We start from the raw sequence: 13,169 nt of genomic DNA on the forward strand, positions 1-13,169 counted from the left end.
CCTGTCTTCAGTAGTGGCAGATATTGACTGCTGAGTGTTTATGAACAGAACAGATTGCAGAAATTTACAACTTCCAGCGGTCTGTGGTTCAGGGACTTTCTGGGTCCAAGATGGTGAAGTTCTGGTTACTGTCACTGGGCCTGATCCTGATGTGTGGGCTGACATCCTGCCCAGCCTCAGCCCATCCCCAGGGAAGTGCCCTGAAAATTCCCACTTCTCCATTCTATCTAATGTGAAATGACTTTGATGTTTCTTTCACCTTGCTCTGTTAATTTTCCATCTTTTTGAGATGGAGAGCAGAATCAGACCTGGACACAGAATTCAGCATATTGATTCACTTTAGATTTATACAGCATATTGATTCACTTTAGATTTGTACAATGACATATCAAGATTTTGAATTTTTTTTTTTTTTTTTTTATTTCTTGTAATGTTTTATAATCATGATTTTAGTTTGTAGTTTCATAAAACTGGGCAAAAATTGTTTTCATCCCTGGGGTCTAAATCATGTACAACCCTTTTACAGAAATTGCTGCAATTTTTCAATAAAAAATGTATCTGTTTGGGAGGTTGTTCCCCATCACTGAGAACATCAGGATTTTCAGTTTTTTAGTCTTCATAAGAGCAAGGATTTGTATCTGTAAGACCTTATCTGCCCTTCCCTTAGATATTGAGATGGATTTTCCCATTGCAAGGGTAAAATTCACTGCTGCACTTCCTTTGTGTAAGCAATGCTTGCCAATTCTCCTTAAATTTGGATATTCTGTTACCAAACAGTGAGAATAGTGCTGAAGCACTATTTAATGATGGTTATTAAATGACTCTTTTTCTTGTTACTTTTCAATTGAAACATTTTTTCCTCAAAACTTTTGTATAAATGCAGTTGGAAAAAAACCAATATGACATCACATTTTGTCATCATCAATCTTTTGCTATGCAAATTGAGATGCCTACAGAACTTCAGAGTTCAAGGCCTGCCTGCACACAGGGCTTGTACAAACAATGAAAGATTTACTATGTGAGTAATAAGTACTTTCAGGAAAAGATTGATTACAAATGAAAGTAGAAAAGGTTATAGATAGAGAAAGAAAAAGCCAATGTTGATCACAAAAGGGAAACAAAGAGAATAGTGACCACATCTGGTAAAATATTTTCATTAAATACATTTATTTGGAAAATATGTATTAAATTCTTTTTCCTGAAACTTTTGCTTACTTTCAACATCCTGAGCAGCTTTGAAAATTATGTGTTTTACAAATAAATATTAAGGCCATAAGTTGAGATCAAAGGTTTGTTTCAAAAAGGTTCAGAGAGGATGCCTGTGCTAAAATATAGCACCAGGGAAGAAATATAGTCAAATTCTCTCAGGCTACAACCACACTCAGATCAGGATCTTTGATAAAGATAACACCTCTGAATTTAGTGGGCTCTGATTTTTTTTCCCCTTTGCATTAATTCCTGATTCCTTTTGACTTGCTCTGAATTTCAGCAATCCCGTGGCCAGGAGTTCCAACACTTGTGTGCTCACTGATTGAAGTATTATCTTTTCCTTGTTTTGAACTTGCCACATGCTGATTTCATGCTGTGATTCTTGCCTGCTGGCATTCACTGGAAAAGTACACTCAGGATCTAGTAACAAAAGAATGGAGATTACTGTATCAGGACAAATCAGGATGGTAATATATTTCCCATTAAGACAACACAGGCTAGATTGAGGTCATGTTAAATCAAAGTCGCAAAGCTGCCACACTTCCCAAAAGACAGAAAATGCCATTCCTCCTTCTGTTGCAATAGTGTCCAGTGATCTTCCCTAAATGAGTTTCTGAAAGGATTTTCCATCTCTTTTAAAGCCACTGGTACAGTTGAGCTAAAGGCAGGCTTTGTGTGCAAAAATAAAGTAGACTTTAAATGCACAAGTGTAGCTTGAATGTAGAATATACTGCTCATTACCAACATGACTGAGTGGCAAATCCAGGGAGAAAATTCTCAGGCCTAAAATTACCTCTTCTTTTCCTGGCTGCTTATGCACCTATTGAGGAGGCTGTATTTGCAGGCATGCTCTTTCACTCTGCCCTGCTGTTATGAGTGACTTGATAATTACAATAAATTCTGATCAGAATCCTGACCATGTAGAGTTTGTAAGGAAAAAAACCTGTTACTCCTACTATTGAACTCACAATAAGGTTGGGGAATAAGAATTTGAGATACCATTTTTTAAGAAAGAGATGTCTCTATGTGTAATGAAGGATACCAAACCATATCCAAAATTATCCTTGAAAAATAACAATGAAAAACGTTATGAGACAGAGCAGGTTTTGAAAAAAGGTCTGCACTCAGATCCTTGATGGCAACATTAAGTTCAGTTCCCTTTTGGAAAAATAACTTTCTACTTTTCTGATAACAAATTGGGCAGAATTATATGATGAGGTATGATAAGCAGAAACTCTAGATGAGTTTAGGGCAACCTGTATCAGGGTCTTGGGGAAACCCCAAGAAATCATATATAAAAGCACTGTGCTACTGCACGAACAAATTGTTCATGGCACTGGCCACTACCTATCAATGAAAGCTTTAAGAATAACTTTCCTTGAAGGTAATTGTCTATTCTAATTTTAGTCAGACACCTGTTGGTTAATACACTGAATAATGATGTGTTCTATCCTTAAGGAATTTTTACTCTGTGGAAATGTCCTTAGTGTCCCTGCTGGTCTTCATCTGCTTTCAGCACAGTACATGTCTCCTGTAGGTTTTCTGTCATATTTTCCACTCTTAGGATACTGTTAGATCATGTTGAATGTCTCTTTGTGCCATCTTCAGGCAATTGAATGCCCCTCTTCCGTCCTGTTCATTTTTGATATGTTGGGTTCAACTGTATCTATCGCAGTGAGTTCTTCTGCTTCCCTTCACACAAGGAAAGGATGAAATCCCTTTTCTAGGTCATTAATGTTCCTTCAGTTTTATTGGTTGTTTTTTGTGGTTTTTTTTTTTTTTTTTTTTTTTTTTTTTTGCAATGAAGAGATGAACAAGAGTTCACAAGTTGCTCTTGGTTTGCATGCATTATTTCATTGGTCTCTTACATGTTTCCTGTCCAAAGAAAAGGATCCTGGTCCTCAGCCACCATCATTTAATGAAAATCTTATATTATAGTAGCATTTATATTCTCTGAACACCTTCCAGTTCCACTTTTTTATTTGTTTCAAATAAAGTGGTTAGACCTAAGCACAACATTCAAAATGAAAACAAATGACTGGTTCTCAGTAGTATGCATTAATTTGTGGTGTGTTGGTGTCCACAAGATTCCAGGCTGCATAAGGCTCCTTTGTGCTGTATCCTCTGTGCTGTGCAAACACGGATGAGCTCTTGCTTGGAAGATCTTCCAATGAAATTTTAAAACAGATGTTAAAAAGGTGAATAAATTACAGAGATGAGAAAGGGAATAAAAAGGTTTAGGAGCAGTAAATGCAAGTCCAACTAATCTAATTGATGGCATTGTATAATTTTTTCTGGAATTATTTTAATCTAATTTTTAAATACATTTTAAAACTCAGTCCCCCAAACAGTTAATAATTATATTAAAGGAGATGCCAACAATGACTCAATGTCTCCTGTGCTCCACTCCCAAATGATTGCAATTCACTTAGAGCTCATGAAGGTGTGTCGTCAGCTCAAATCATATTGAATGTTTTACCTCCCACTGTACATTAACATGCCTTTGTTAACACAGAGTTCTAACTGCAGTCAGGCAGCACAGTTGTCTATCTTTTAAAGTGCCTCTGGAATTCCACACAGTTCTTCCTGGTTTTCAGTAACCTAAATTTTTTTGACATCTGTGAATATGCCACCTTGGACTTCACCTTTTCCCAAATAATTAATAGACACATTAATTAATAATTTCCCTGCATTTTTAAAAGAGTTCCAATATTAGCTCTATTGTTTATGTGAGGAACACAGTACAGAGAAAATCACAAAGCCAAAATGTTAACCTGTTTCCTGGGTTATTGCCTGTAAAAATAGCCATTAGCTGGTATTTTTGAAATTAGAAATTGTTGCTAAATAAAATCTAGAGGTAATTCCTTACTCTAGATTTGCCTTAAATAGAAGGAAGTTGCAGACTCTGGTTATACTGTGCCAAAGGGGAATACTAATGCCAAAATGAAAATATCTTTAGAGAGAAAATGCTGATTGTACCTCTTCTGTTTGAAAAGAAATGCATCTGCAGGTCTCAAATGCAGAAATGTGTCTTGGAAAAACAGTGTCTCAGATAGAAAAGACAATTCAGCACGCAGGTGAAAAACAGTGTCTTATTTCACATAGAAGTAGATCTTGAAACTCATTGACAAGAGCGGGGAGAGCATTTGATAATAAAGCTCCAATAAGTGCTATTTCATTCTGCGAATAAATTTAAAGATGTGGCTTCAGATGGATTTCACTGCAATATTCTTATTTAGAAATGCCAGGTTTAGCTCTGGACAAATAGTAATAGCAATAATAGTTATTTCAGAGGTAAGATGGTTCCATCTTAGGAAAATATAGCCTAAAAAAAAAGGAATTTGGTCAAAGTATCTTATTTTACATATTCAAATAGCAGAGAATCTCTATTTTTGAAGTAGCAACCTTTTGATGCATAAAGTGGTACTCTAAATTGCCTCATGGGGCTATTCATACTTGCTGTGGTTTTCAAAAGCTTATGAATTCCTATGGAAAGCATCAGAGATTAGGCAATTTCTAAAAATCCACAAAGTGTCTGTTTGCATGTGCCTGTGTTGAAATAGTGGTAATGTCATATTAATTTCTGCATTTTTGGTTCAGTTTCCAAATTATTTACAAGCTTTTAAAATTCTACTTTGTCCCACTTTAGTGGGACAGAGATTGAAGACTCTCTTTTTGCCATGACAGATAATTTCAGTTTATGAGATTAAACAAAACTGACTAAAACTGGGAAAATTATCTCCGAACAGATTAAAGATTAATTAATGGATTTTCTGTGGAAAGTAGATAGAAGTCACTTTTCAGGTAATCAATTTTTTTTTTTTAGGAATGAAAATTGCTTTCTTATACACCCCACACATTTAGAAAGAAAAAGATTCAGATGGTTGTAATACAGTTGACACATCAGTTACTAGCAGTAACTTTTGTTAGTTCTAATGCCTGCATTTTGTTTTCTGCCCTGGAAGAGTTCCCAGGTACAAACAATACTTTACACAGCTTTGTTGGTGGCAGCTGATATTCTTTCAGTTCTGAATTTCATATTACTAAAAAGACCCTGGGAGAAAAACTTAGGGAACAGCAAAAATAATCCAGATGGAAACAATGGGAGACAAAATTGGTTTGTGGGGACAAAGTATAAAAATGACGCATACACAGCTTTGTCAAGAGGTGACTGCAGAGGAAAGGTGGAAGGAGAGAGCAGTATACAAATAGAATATAGTGGCTGAAGGTTTTCTACTTCAGGAAATCCATGTGGGTTAAGAAGATACAATTATAAGTAATATAATGAAAGTGAGAAGAGAAAATAGATCAGGTCTATGAAGAGTTCAATTTGTGAAGCAGTTTAGTAATGAAAAGCTTAAGTTAAGAGAGGATTCCTTCTAAGAAAAGCTGGGGTACGTGCGCTGGGTGAGAATGGGTGGGATTCAGCTCCAGATTCAGCAGAAGCATTGATAGTGGAGATGCTCATGTGTGAGTGGGAGGCTAAGTCTTGTCAGAATCAATGGGGCTCTGGGGCTTGTTCATTTGACTCACTGTCATTTCAGTTGCCATCCAAAAGATCTGACAGATCTAGCACAGGTTGTGGGGACACTTGTGCCCTACTGGGTTGGGCAGGTGTCAGTAGCTGGAACCTGCTCTGGGGCTCCGTGTGCTACCACCTGTGTTGGCAAAATCTCCCTCAATTTAGGGGAAGATGAGCCTCCCCCACACCTGGCTTGTGTGCAGACACCCACTGTAAACACCCAAAGTGATGCTTCAGAGTCCAGAGCTGAACCTGCCTTAGCTGAGTTTTTTCATTTAATCTTTCTATGACAAGGTAATTTCTGTAGTTAAATCATAAAGTCCTCTACAGATTATAAAATAACCTCAGCTAATAAAGTATGTGGAAATTAATTCTGATGTGCAATTAAAATATGTTTTCTCTTACAATGATCTTAGAATAACATGGTAACATTTTAGTGTTTAACTCAATAAGATTTTTACAGGTTTGAAAATGATTTTCATTTTTCCAACTTCTGTGAAATCTTTTGGGGTCATAAAAAAACTAAATGAAAGTATTCCAAATCCCTTCCTATTACCATCTCTGTTTATTTTGGTAATGTCACAAGTTCCATAATTCTAAATACCTTAATTATTTAGCATTATCTGAATAATATGTAATAAAAAGAGACAAATCATCATGTTTTTTTCAGTAGTAAGTGCATCATACCTGAGTAAATGACCTGACTTTTCCATTAGAGATGACATGGCATGCTCAGAGTACTCACACTCAAAAGAAATGAAGATTTATTTTTAACAGTTTGATGAACATTTAAATACAGAAATGCTTCAGCAAATCTTTCCAATAGCTTTTCTCTTTTTGTATCTAGTTCACATTATAAATAGACTTTTACTTTTAAAATATCCTGATATTTTAAGAATCAAAATATAAATGTGCATCTCAGAATTTAGTCCATGCAATGTTTAGGTCAAATGACTTTCCACTGTCACGAGCTGCCATGGCAAAATAAAGTTTTGCTAAAAATTTGAGGACAGATGGAGAGGAAAAACAACAGTAAAACCACTTGCTTATTTTCAAGTAAATTTTAGTGAAATATGATTTGATAAATTTTGCCATCTACTTGACATGCAGTGAAGTCAATTAACTATTTTCTCTGAGGACTAAATCTATTTGCCTAACTCATGAACAGCCGCTCCACAACAACACATTATCAGGAAAGCTGAGCTTAACAGTTCAGCCTTAGTGGCTGGTCATAAAACCACACTTCAAAAAGATGACAGAACCAAGATAAACTGTAATTCACAATGTAAAAGCAAACCAAAAATCCTAAGCCTTAGAACAAAATGTTTTATTGTCTGAAGCTGAGAGAATTGACACGTTAATATTCTGTATTGTGCTTTGCTCCTGCTTTTATCTTCAATAAAGGATGACAGTGTTACAAAGTTCTGGAAGAGGTCGAGTACTGTCACTTTTATCAAATGTGGTATCAGCATTTTTCTTCAGTGCTTTTGGAACAACATTAGCTGCTCTACCTCAGTTTAGCAAGTGCACTGACTGCTCTCTTTGTACCATCAAATGATTCTTGTATTGAAATTTGAGGGAGCACTGAGGAATTAAACACTCAAGAGACAAGGGAAATCCCTATTTGGGGTGTCTAAGGAAAATGGTAGCTGCCTTTGAATGCATTTTGTTATTGGTTTGCCCTCTTTGTCAGTGTATTTCCAAGTACTGAATCATTATGTAGGTTGAAATCCTTTATCATGCAGCTTCACGGAACAGTTTGTTAAGACTGGGAAATGAAGGACTAACCCAGTTGTTGAATGATGTGCTGGCATTTTCTCATGTTTGGCTCTCAGATGGGTAACCCTCTGTCTGAAGCTCTACATTAAGTTGCATTTAATATTACTGTTTTTTGTAACTTGTTTAACACTTAAAGGTATTAAAGAGAAAAACTCTTATGTTAAATAAGAAAGTAACAAATTCTGGCTGTGTAACAGCTGTCAACAATGCAACCTTGTGAAGGAGGAATTACCTGAACGTCTTAGCTATGTATAGTAGCTGGGGATATATGACCTGTTTTTTTTTTTTTTGTAATTAGGTAGCTGTCTTACTTCAGCACATGTACAGTACATGTCAGTGTTTGTTTTGCACAGGGATCTTTGCTGCTAATTTCACGTGACAACAAGGTTATGCAGCTTAGTGCACAGTAGAAACATAAAGAAAAGGACTTTGATTTCTCTTTTCTGATCTCTAAATTAATAGAACTTGTCAGATTAATCTGAATGAAAGACACTGTAATATATATTTCAGGAACATAAATAAATGTTGAATATCAGTGGATACTTGTAGAAAATTCCTTACATAGCAATCTAAAAGTCTTAGCAATTATTGAATTATTGAATAATTTTACGTAAGTAATTTAATGTCACATTCTCTTACATTCATACGTGGAGCCAGAAAAAAACCTCTGTTTTTGCATATTAGATTAAAAATCATAAATTTAAAGGTACTGGATTGATATATTCAATGTATATGGTACTGGACTGACATATTTGTGATGCTAATGCTTCTTAAAAGAGGAGACATGAGCAGAAGCAATCAGCCAAATAAATTTTTATTTTGTGCCAATGCACTAAAGAAATCTCTAATGACTCCTTTAAAAAAAAAAACAGTAAGAGAGCTTGTTTTACAGTGATTGTACCTATTAGGGAAACACAGTAGATTCGATTGGAAATAGGATACCCAAAGCACTTGTGTATTTAAGTTTGAGGACCGGCTTGTGATATGATGACTCCCCAAAGCCTTCATCGCTGTAAGTAGGAGCTGAACAAATAACAGAGCAAGTGGGATGCCAGGGGTTAAGGAGCCTTTCAACTCCAAGATATTCAGCAAGTGAGAACAGGGAAGCACTGATGAAGGTGGGGGTTGGGGGGAATAAAGTGCACTGGTAATTTAATGCTTCCTTTGATAGAACAGTGCTCTCTTATTGATCAAAAAGTTACAGATTTATTGGAGAAACTCAGATAGACTTTTGGCATACTGTATGGTAAGAATCTATTCAAAATTTTTTGTTTTTTACACCACGTATGCTCAGTCTCAGATCTAGTACTCCACCAATTATTACTGAAGTCAGGATATTTCAGGTAAGTAAGAATACAATTCCGTTTTTATTGTTCCAAAAAGATATACTAAAAATAGGAAAACAATTCTGCGCATTTTCAACAAAGAAAATAAGATTTGAAAGCATAAACCTAGATACAGCAATTGCAGTGGGAAACGGAGTAGAAAAGGAAGCTTAGTTCCTTCAATCAATAGTCTTCTCTGTACCTTTTGTGCATGCTCCAGTAGTTCTTCCATCCTTCTGTATTAAGCCACTTTGTAGGATTAGGACAGATGAGTGATTATAGTTAAAATCTAAACCCCACTGGGATTAGGTCAAAACTTTCCTAATCTCTTCCTACTCCTTCAGTGATAACATTTTGTGTGTTTTTCCTTGAAACAGCCCAATGTGGGGATCTCAGTCCTGTGTGCCACAAGTGTACTGAGGGCTTTGCAGGGCCCACCTCAGCATATTGTACCCAATTATTCCCCATTCCATGATTATTCTCAGAGGAATTTCAATAGGATTACAGTCACTATAAACACATGGAAATACCTGAATTTTCCCTGAGCACTGGCCTCCAAGTCAATAAAACTGCAAACTCCTGTTAGGAGGACATAATTTGGTACTGGGCTAGAGTTTGTGTTTTGGGAATTTTTTTCCCAGAGCCAGAGTAGCCAGAGTAATGTAAAAAGGTTTTCATGCAAATGAAAAACAAACTATACAGGAACACTTTCCCAAGGTGAGCACAAAGGGAACATATTGCAACATGTATTTGGTAAGTCAGAGGAACACTGGCCACACTCTTTTTGTGTGTGTGTAGCAACACATCTTCCTCCATGGATAATTCCACTGATTTCAAATAAGTAATTATGTTTATTAATATAATTATGTTAGCACAAGAGCTCTCTCTAGTGGAGCCAATGATGCTTTACTGGTTCTGTTGCCCAGATACTGAAAAATAGTAGAAATGTTTAATCCTAATATCTCCCAAATACAGCTAATGTCAGAATGGCATTACACCCACACAACATTTAGGAAATTCTGTGTTTATGAAAGACTTTAAAAACATAATTCACAAAAGGTGCTGGAATTAAATTTTTGCGACTCACTGACATCACTGCCCTCAGCAGAGCTTGGATTTTTTTGAAGGTCTTAATGAGCTTGTTCAAGAAGAACATGGGATTTTTTCTGAATGTCTAATTGTGTTTGTCAATTGTCATTTTCCACTTTTATCTTCTGAGATATGGTGACTCATACTTGAAAAATTGCTGAATGTATTGATGCTATGTCTGTTCCACAAGGGAGCTATGACACTGTGTTGCAACTATGTCTTTCATCCTTCTTCTTTCAAAACAGACCAAGCCCCGCTGCCAGGTGTGGCAATTTTCAAGAAAACATTGTACTAGGTAGAAAATTTCAGGTCTGACACAAATGGTCCATCCAAACACCATTTTCTGTCAGCTGTGTAGCTGGCTTTTATGTCCAGAAGGAAGCAGACATTGAGAGAAAAATCTTAGAGACGTGTGCAACATAATAGCTCATTTTATGTTAATTAAACATTGGTTCTGTTGACTTACAGGTTCCTTTGCACCTACTGGTAGTGGGTAAAGGGAAAGAAAAAATTATGATACTGCTTTTGGAGAAAGCAAGAATTCATTTACACTACATGATTTTTTAATATATCTATATTTTTATTTTAAAAGGAGTTTTCAGATTCTGATGTGTAGATTTCACACATCAAGTACAGTTGTTTTTTCCTTGGATTTTGAAAAGCCCCTTATGAACTGCTAAAGAAATAAACTGGTTCTGATATGGAAACTATACTGCTTGGCTTGGAAATCAGTTAAACTGACTGTAAAAATAGCATGTTTCTCTGATGCAATATGGTAAACAGGGAAGTGCCCCCAGGTTTAATGGAAGGGTCAGTGTTGTTTTAACAAATTAATTTATGCTAGTGACTAGTGAGATGATAACATCTGTAGCAGACAGTTATCTGGATTAGGTACTATCAGGAAGGATCATGACAAACCAGGTAAGTTGTGAGCTGTGGAGCAGTTGAGGAAGTTGAGGTAAACCACAGCTGGAGGAATCAGAGAGGTCTTGTAGCCTGGATGCTCCATTGTCTTCCTTTCAGATCAGGCAAAGAAGTGTACACCTGCCTTAGATAAAAATCTTAGTGAGAGCAGTTAAACACTGTTTCACTGAAGCAGAAAGGACATGTCTCAGGAGACCAGTGCTGAGGGCATAAAACACACAGGTCTGAGGGTTTTCTCTTGGCTTTGTGGTCTGCATGGTGCCACCTAAAGAACTGGCAGATATTTCATGAAGGATTTGCAGCCTGGAAACCTATCCTAAATGTAAGCAACTATGCCCTATTCTTAAAGAGGTTGATTTTTTGTTGTTGCTGATTTTTTTTTTTCTTTTTTAAATTCTTTTAGATAGCAAAATGTGGATTCATCTTTCTAGGCAGTATCCTGGTTGAACTTCATGTAGTTTCAGATAACTGAGGAGCTGGTGGTCCAGTTCCCTCATTTTCCCCCAAAATCAAATATTTTCAAAGATAGGCATGTATTTCTATCTGTCCTGGCTTCTCCCACATCCTCTTGATGGGACTTGAGCTGAAGAAACCAATAACAACCAGTAATTTTTCTGAGGAGTCTGTTTGATGAAGAATTTCTCTGGAGTCTCTGAAAATCTCAATGCCTGCAAAATAGCATTTATTTGCTCTCTTTCTTCCTCCTGCCTGCTCCATGCTGCAGCTGATGATCTTTACAGCTTTGGGCATTAGTTTCTTATGATTTGTCTGTTTTTTAGAAACCTTTAAGACTTCTACAGTAGGAATCATCTTTCTTGAATAACATCAGAGACAAATGGGGTGGTATTCTTGTAGGCATTTGCAGTCCTCATCTCTGGCTTCTTTTAGAGGAGACAAATGTGCACCTCTAAGGGCTCAGATCCTTGTAAAGTAGGTCATGGGACTCCTGACTTAAAACACCTTATTTTATGCCCAGTTTGAGTAGGAATAGAAAAGTGAAAGGACAGTCTGCTGCTGCTACTGTCTTCACGACCAAGAGTTTTCTTTCCCTTTTTATGTGATAGCAGAAAATTACTCAGGGGTATTACCAAGAATCTAATAGAAAACATTTTGGAGGGCTGAAGAAATGCAACTGAGAGGCTGATCTGGCTTGCAGCAGTGTTATTACTGGTAAGGAGAAGAAGAGCAGGGCCTGTCTGTCCATCCTGTTTGATTTTGGCAGGGCTGGCAGGTTGTAGCTTTTCTCTAAGACTGAACACAGTGATATGGCCATCACCTGAGTCTGAAACTTTAGCTGTTGAAATGGTTACTTTTACACCTTTACTTCCTCAAATAGGTGTTCACTTCAGATTTAATTTTGCATGTTGCCATTTGAAGAAGAGCAAGCCTCCTTCATGCCTGCCTTCTTTTATTCCTTTTCTTATTCGCTTTGTGCAATACAGAGCCAGGAACCCTGAGAGTGGCATAAATTTCAATTTCTGGATTGAACAGTTAGTGTCTCAAGTGTTTTATTCATGGGCACCATATGCAAAAAGTGTGTAGTTTTTTTCTATTGTGGAAAAGTAATGTTATGTTCAGAACTGCCAGAGTTACTTGAATTTGACTTTGCTGTGTTTTCAGGTGAACCTAGAAATAAATGGAGAGTTGAAAAAAACAGCTACATGTTAAATACATAGTATACCTGTAGTTTTAATTCTTTTAGGTCAAAAAATATTCAAATGCATTCACAGTATTTTTGATTGAAAGAATTTGTAATTGGATTTCCAAACATGCTGCTTTCATCTTGGGCAGTACAATATGCACTTTGATAATAACATGGCAATGTCATTAGAAAGAAGTCCATTTACTAGTTTAGGCATAAAATGAGATACAGAAGAAGACAATAAAATGCTTTCTAACATAATGCACCTTATTTTTTATTGTATTCAATAGAAGCATGATGAATAAGTAATCTTATAAGAGCATCAGAAGTACACCTTGGTTGATCTCTTAGAGGTGTTGAGATTTTGCTGCTATTGAGATTATTCATAATAACATTATAATTTCTAATAAAGGGCATAGAACTTTATAATAGATCAAAATATGTGCCCACAAGGTGCTTAGATCATCATGCTGGAAGATGTAAACTTCCACAATTTAGAAGTAATCCAAGAAAGAAAATTAAATGAAGATGAAAAGTAACATCTTCAAAATTACTTCTTACTTAAATATAAAGCCCATAAATTATAATTTCCTTATTTCCACTTATTCACACAGTTTTACTTGTAGTTGAGCTATATATCTATAAGCTGTTCTGGGCATAAGCTACATTTTCCTCTATT

Source organism: Agelaius tricolor, unplaced genomic scaffold (genome assembly GCF_023055355.1).
Source record: "Agelaius tricolor isolate 1412-34295 unplaced genomic scaffold, bAgeTri1.0.p SCAF_2, whole genome shotgun sequence".
Classification (NCBI taxonomy): domain Eukaryota; kingdom Metazoa; phylum Chordata; class Aves; order Passeriformes; family Icteridae; genus Agelaius; species Agelaius tricolor.